This window comes from Lates calcarifer, unplaced genomic scaffold (assembly GCF_001640805.2).
Source record: "Lates calcarifer isolate ASB-BC8 unplaced genomic scaffold, TLL_Latcal_v3 _unitig_1237_quiver_3098, whole genome shotgun sequence".
Taxonomy (NCBI): Eukaryota; Metazoa; Chordata; class Actinopteri; family Centropomidae; genus Lates; species Lates calcarifer.
Genome location: NW_026115382.1, coordinates 1,893 through 7,118, shown reverse-complemented (window position 1 = coordinate 7,118; position 5,226 = coordinate 1,893). Strand labels below are relative to the sequence as shown.

At 39.3% G+C, this 5,226-nt stretch overlaps 1 long non-coding RNA gene across 1 annotated transcript; it reads left to right on the top strand.

Annotated features, from left to right (window-relative positions):
* Positions 1-364: 364 nt before the first annotated feature.
* Positions 365-4,569, top strand: LOC108887511 (uncharacterized). Its single transcript, XR_001961644.2, has 4 exons — positions 365-648; positions 2,001-2,064; positions 3,132-3,195; positions 4,105-4,569. It is a non-coding gene; the product is annotated as an uncharacterized LOC108887511 (long non-coding RNA).
* The last annotated feature ends 657 nt before the right edge of the window (positions 4,570-5,226 follow it).

Genomic DNA, 5,226 nt, shown 5'->3' with positions numbered 1-5,226 from the left:
GAGAGACATGAAGAGTTACAAAAGGTCAGTGTTAGTTTTTTGTTTTTTATCTCTAAACTGTTGCTCTGAAATGAGATGAAGTTGCTTTTATGTTCCTTCCTCTGATTGAGGACCCTCAAACATGTCAGACGTCAGCAGGTTAAACGCAGCTGCAGTGAGGAAGTGTGAAATGTTTAGTGTAAAGTTTAGTAAATGATGATGATTACTGGTAGTTTGTGGGAGGATTGTCCTTCATCTGCTGTGACTCATTCACCTGTTGTGGTGTGCTTGGATTTGACTTATCAATACACTGTGTATTAAGGATTATCAGTCAAACAGTCCACATACACAAACAGCTTCTTTGTTTCGACCAATCAGAGACGAGATAGGCGGAGCAGAGTCAGTCGACCAATCAGCGTTTTGTCTACAGACGTCGGCTTACGTGTGTCGTCATCGGAAGTGACTTGCTTGCACAGAGACACGGAAAAACAAAATCTGAAAGAAACGTTAAAAATATAGAATAAAACCAACGTTTGAGTCATGGCTTCACCGCTTTGATTTCTTAGCACCGTGAGAAACACCATTACTGAACAAGTCTGGATGCTAAAACGGGCTCTGGAGTTGCTTTTGTCGAACATGAGTGAGACTGGAGGCTGAGCACACCAGCGGGTAAGGCTAACAAGCTAACTAATTAGCGGCTAACATTAGCGTTGGTGGCCATCGGCATTTGCATTACCCCTTCCTTTTAATTATATATGTTATCTTTATATCCGTTGATAGTCGTTTTGATTACGTGGGTTAGACTGTTTCTGTCACTAAAGCCTCCCTGACATGAGATGTGGGCCACTAACACGGACGGATGAAAACACAACGGCCGTCTCTCGGTAGTCTGTTTACGGTGTGCTTTTTTAATTGTAAATAACTAAGAATTCCGACCATATAGGACTAATAGCCGGAATATGTTCTAAATAGCCCACGTTCAATCGAAAACCAAGCACATACGTTATGAGCTTAAGTAAGAAAGTCAATATGATGTACACCTTGATGGGTGTCTGCTCAGTCGAAGTCATGCTAAATGTTAATATGCGATGCGAGTCGAGTCATGTAACCAAACACTAAACAGCATCAGACTTGTGCGTAGATGTTTATACAGTACAGTACAGTATTGATCAAGAACAGCGAAACCGGACACCGCCAACAGCTGCTGCAGTGTTAACTAACGGTGCACCGTCTCAACTAGACTCCATTGACAAAAATAGTAATTTAACGTATTTAACGTAATTTAATGCATGTTTTGTTTTGTCCAGTCTGCAGAACAGAGCTGCTGAGACACTGCTTGCCTTGGTCTGTTAGGTTGTTAGTTAGCGTGCGGTACTTTTACTCATGTAAATGACCTGATTATTTATTTCCCCAGTTATCCAATAACACAAGCCAACTAACCAAGGCAGAGGTATTCCAGCAGCTCCTGTGTCCTGCTCAGTAAAATTACTGTTTTCATCTGCCAGACAGTAATGCATGATACTGGCTAAAAGGTGGCATGTGCCAGCTAATGTAAACTCTAGTCTGTTTACATCTCTTCTGTCATTTTGCAGACATTTTGTGTCCCTTTGTAATTTTGTGTTTCATCCTGGTCACTTTAAGTATGTTTGTGAAAGTTTAGCATCACGTTGCTGTGGTTTTTTGTCTCTTTGTGGTTGTTTTACATCGTATTGTGTCTTTGTTTTTGTGTATCTCTGTATCTTTTGTGTCCGTTTCTGATCATTTTACACTTCAGGGATATATTGCAGGTCAGGACCTGTAGGGCCTGTAAGTGATTGTAATCTGTCCATGGCCATCCATTGATCTCTTGTTGTGTATATTAGTGATTAGTCATTTTTTGTGGCGACTTAATTCAGTACAGTTTTGTGTTGAATTCAGGCTTGAAAACTGGATTTTAATTCCACAATGTAAGAGGTGAGATTACGGTCAGAAATAATTATATTAAAAGTAAAACTTTAAAGTGTTGTGCTTGTGCTTTGCAGGTCTACTTACTCAGCTGCTTCAGCCTGGAGGGAAACACCAACTCTAACCTTACAGACCAAAGAGGTATGTGTCCTAAAGATTATGCTTTCACATAAAGTATAAACCATAATAAAGCAGTTGCATATAAAAAAATAAATTTTTCTCTGCGATGCGGACACAGGACATTGTGAGGGGCTGTTTGCTCAGCTTGTTTCTCCGTTTACTTAAGAACCAGATGTTTGATGGCAAAAGGGCAGATTGTTGAATGAGAGATAGGAGTCCACAGCCAAAAATATATCCTGGCCTGTTATTGCTAGATTTGTAGACATAAGAATGTCTTGTTTCAAGTCATCAATTCACCATCAATATACTGCACTTAATGAGCACGGATTCATCTGCCATTATTGTTGTTTCTTCCAGCAAAATGGCAAAGGGAACATTCCATTTGATCAATTCTGTCTTTGACAGTGTTGTCAGAGAGTGGGACAGTTTTCACTTTATCAACCACCTGTGGTCCACACAGCTTCTCCACAATTCTCAGGCAGGCGGGTTTGATAAGTTGCTCTCCAATATTGTGTGGCTTTTTAACTTTGGCAATTAACATCGAACACTCAAATGATGCCTCTGTGGCCCTGTGTAAATCACTACCTGCTCTTTCAAAAGCTTTTCTGACATCCGTGGATCTTCTTGATAGTGCCAACCGGTTCTTCCTCTCAAAATATTCTGGACTTTCACCAATAGTCTCCTGGTGTTTTGTCTCCTGGTGTCGTTTCAGTTTGCCTGGCTTCATGATGTCATTAACTAGCTTCTCACCACAAATTACACATTCTCACCAAAAGCTCTCTTGTCCTTCCATAAAACCAAAATCGAGGTAACTGATAGCTATGAGTCATCAGCACTTGTACGTTTCTTAGACGTGTTATTTTATTCATATGATGCTGAACAGAAGTTTGGAGGTCACAGAGGTGTTGGTAATAAGTAGGTTAATAAATATAATAATTATAAAAATGTATAATTATACCGAATTTTGATTATCCAAGGCAAGTTAGATTTGCAGTAACTCTTCTGGTACACTATTTACGTTTTTGCAAGTTTTGGTTATTGGCTATTAGTTTAATTCTTTTTCAAGTGTTTTTTCTTTTGTTTTCCAGGTCTACTTGTTCAGTTGCTGCAGCCTGCAGGGAAACACCAACTCTCACCTTACAGTCCAAAGAGGTATGTGTCCTAAAGATTTACCCAGTCTGTGTTAAATTATTATTTTTAACTCCTTTCAGTTAAAAATGTGACCAAACTGTCATAGTATAGTATGCTGTTCAAAATGTGATTTAACATCTTAGTGTAATATGTTGCCCAAAATGTGATAAAAAATGTCCTAGTATAGCATTTCATCCAAAATGTGGTTAAAAACATCAAAGTATAGTATGTCATCCAAAATGTGACTAAAATGTCATAGTGTGGTGTCCAAAATGTGATTAAAAATGTCCTAGTATATGGCCTAAAATAAAAGTGCCATAGAATAGTACATGGTCTGACTGGACTAAAATGTCATAGTCTGTGTGTGTGGTTAAAAATGGCATTGTACAGTATGTTGTTCAAAATGTGATGTCAAAACATAAAAATAATTCCGTTCAATTCAAGTGGCAGAATAGGAGAGAGAGAGGCAAAAGAACACAAACCTACGGGAAAGGAAAGATATCGAGTTAGTAACATGTATTTATGGGATATGAATCCATACTGAGAGAGAAAGAGAGGCTCAGTGCATCATCGAAAATCCCCTGGCAGACTAGGCGTCATAGTATAATATGTGGTCAAAAATCAGATAAAATGTCACAGTATAGTATGCTGTTAAAAATGGTTTAAAAATGTCATATGTCAAATACTATATCGTCTAAATCACGAAATGTAACAATATATTAAGGTGTCAAAAACCATTAAAAAAATGTCATAGCATAGTAAGGCGTCAAAAACGTCATAGTATAGTAAGGCGTGTAAAACCATCAAATGTTGTGGTGTTGCTGTAATGTTGAATATTTATCCGTGTTTTCATGGTTAAATTGTCGATGAGGAATAGGTAGTAGTGTATTGATCATTTTCCTTTGTATGTTTCTCTTTGATTTCCTTCAGGTGTCACCACTTCATTCACCACATCGTCCAAGATTGCCAAGATGTCATCCACTATCGCAGAGACATGGTCCATGATCGGAGAGACATTGTTGAGGACGAGGGAGACATCGTCCACGATCAGAGACATTGTCCATGATCACAGAGACCTTGTCAAAGATGAGAGAGACGTTGTCCATGATCAGAGACATTGTCCCATGCTTCGTAGAGACCTTGCGATAGAATCGGCGGAGACGGGGGTCACCGATTTGACGGCACTGCCCGCGATCATGGAAACATTGTTGATGATCACAGACACAGCGTCTATGATCTCAGAGACATCGTCCACGATCACGAAGACATTGTTCATGATCACAGAGACTTTGTCCATAATCTCAGAGACATTGTCCACGATCACAGAGACGTAGTCCGCGATCACAGAGTGTCTTCGTGCAATGAGGAAGTTCTTTGACACCAGGACAGAGGCCTCCAGGTAATTCACAAACAGCTTTACATCAACTGTCCAACACAGAGCACTGACATTAAACTGTTAATGTTCAGTATTCAGCATATCAGGAAAGTGTAATAATAGAAGTTATCTGCAATATGAAAGTAATATATAAGTAATCTGTATTAATATATATATAATATTGATATCAGAAGTAAGATCCAGTAGTCAAAGTACTGTGTTACTAGATGTAGTTTACAACAGTAAATGTTAGCTGAAAATTTAGAAGTAATGTTGAATATTTCTCTGTGTTTTCATGGTTAAACTATTGATGAGAAATAGGTAGTAGTGTATTGATCATTTTCCTTTGTATGTTTCTCTTTGATTTCCTTCAGGTGTCACCACTTCGTCAATGATCACAGAGATGTTGTCCTCGATCGCTGAGACATGGTCCATGATCGGAGAGACATTGTTGAGGATGAGGGAGACATCGTCCACGATCAGAGACATTGTCCATGACCACAGAGACCTTGTCAAAGATGAGAGAGACGTTGTCCATGATCAGAGACATTGTCCCATGCTTCGTAGAGACCTTGCGATAGAATCGGCGGAGACGGGGGTCACCGATTTGACGGCACTGCCCCGCGATCATGGAAACATTGTTGATGATCACAGAGACATCGTCTATGATCTCAGAG